The sequence below is a fragment of the Triticum aestivum genome, chromosome 2B, assembly GCF_018294505.1.
Source record: "Triticum aestivum cultivar Chinese Spring chromosome 2B, IWGSC CS RefSeq v2.1, whole genome shotgun sequence".
NCBI lineage: Eukaryota > Viridiplantae > Streptophyta > Magnoliopsida > Poales > Poaceae > Triticum > Triticum aestivum.
The window spans coordinates 736,874,692-736,876,354 of NC_057798.1; positions in this window are offsets into that span (position 1 = coordinate 736,874,692).

Genomic DNA, 1,663 nt, shown 5'->3' on the forward strand with positions numbered 1-1,663 from the left:
TGTGTTGATCAGGTGTATTTTTATTATGTTCATGATGATGATACACTTAAATTATATAAATATTATTATGTTCATCTTAGATATCCAAATTTTTATGTTGTACTAATTTCGTTTACTTTTTGTCATTGCAGGTGTTGACGGGATGGTGGGAAAGGGTCCAGAGCGCCCCAAGGCTCTTGCGAGTGCTACTGGGAGGGGCGGTCCCATTATTCCAGCCCAGCCCCTCCGGAGAGTGCTGCTAGACAGTATGCAGACAGCTGCGGCGGGCGCTTCTTCTTCAGCTGGGAGAGGTCGGGGGAGGACAAAGAAGGATCGTAGAGGTGGACGTGGCAGCGGGAGAGGTAGGAAGGCTGCTACGCCTTCATCGCCACCACCCTAAACTGATTCACCCGACCATAGGACTGCTCCGTCTGAAGTGGACCCGTCTCGGACTCCGGTCCATGAGCCTCCGGTCGCTGATCCTTCGTCCCACCAGACTCGGGTCGCCGATCCTTCGCCCCACCAGACACGTGTCGCCGATCCTTCGCCTCACGTGAGTCCGGTCCCAGAGTCTTCGTCCCAGAAGACTCCGGTCACGGGGTCTTCGTCCCAGAAGACTTCGATCCCGCAGTCTTCTTCCCACGAGACTCCGGAGGCTAGTGGCCCGGTGGATGGTAGCGAGGACACCTTTTCATATGATAGCTACAGCGATGATGAGCTGGTTGAGAAGGGAAAGAAGGTCTATAAGCGTGGTTGTACAAAGCTCCCGCCCATGCCGACAACCACCAACCAGAGGTGGTTGATTGCGCCAAAAGGGTTGAACTAAGTGCATTTACTATTTTTTAACCTTTTTCCTTCATGTTCCTTCAAATTAATATCTAATGCGTTGGCCTTGTCATATTACAGGGGCTGGGTACACCCCTGTGGTGTCCGCAGGCCCAACCAGGTCCTTGGTGTGCTTTGCTGGCAGCACTTCCCTAGGTGGGTCATGTTGCCCGGTGAGGGTCTGGTTGCACAGCTAGCACTGACCTGGGAGCTGTACTCGGTTGCCCCGGCCTCGCCGGAGGAGAGGGTCGATGGTGTCTTGTGCGAGACGGTGGCCGACATTGTGTTCTGTCAGTTTTGGGTAATTTCTCCTTACAGAATTAAAAATCAACACTACCTAGTGATTGTACTAATCAGTGTTGCCTTGTTTGATTGCAGACCTTCTACAGGGTTTCAAAGGGAGAGCAGGAGGCCGCGTGTATGGTTGTCGAAACCGAGTGCAAGCACCTACTTCAGAACTTATGGCACGAGGCTCGGGTGCAGGCCGTTCGAGACTACTACGCCTCGAAGGGTATTAGGAGGGCCAAGAAGAAGTGTCGCGGCAAGTTTCTGAGTAAGGAGAAGTACATGCAGGTAATTACCTATTCTTAAGGCCTTGAACTTAGTTTTCTTGATTTCATTCGTAGGCGTAGCGCTGAACTTTCTCTTGACTCACTTAGGTGCCCCCGAGATGGTGTGTGGATAAGATGAAATACTGGGAGGCGTTGGTGGATGCGTAGTGCTCTCCCGAATGGCTAGTCGAACACCATAGGGCCAAGGATAAGCGCGACCAAATGGAAGGTGTGCCACACCATCAAGGGAGCTCCAACCTGTTTGAGTACGGGGATAACTGGGTATGTGGTTTGCTACATGATTCATG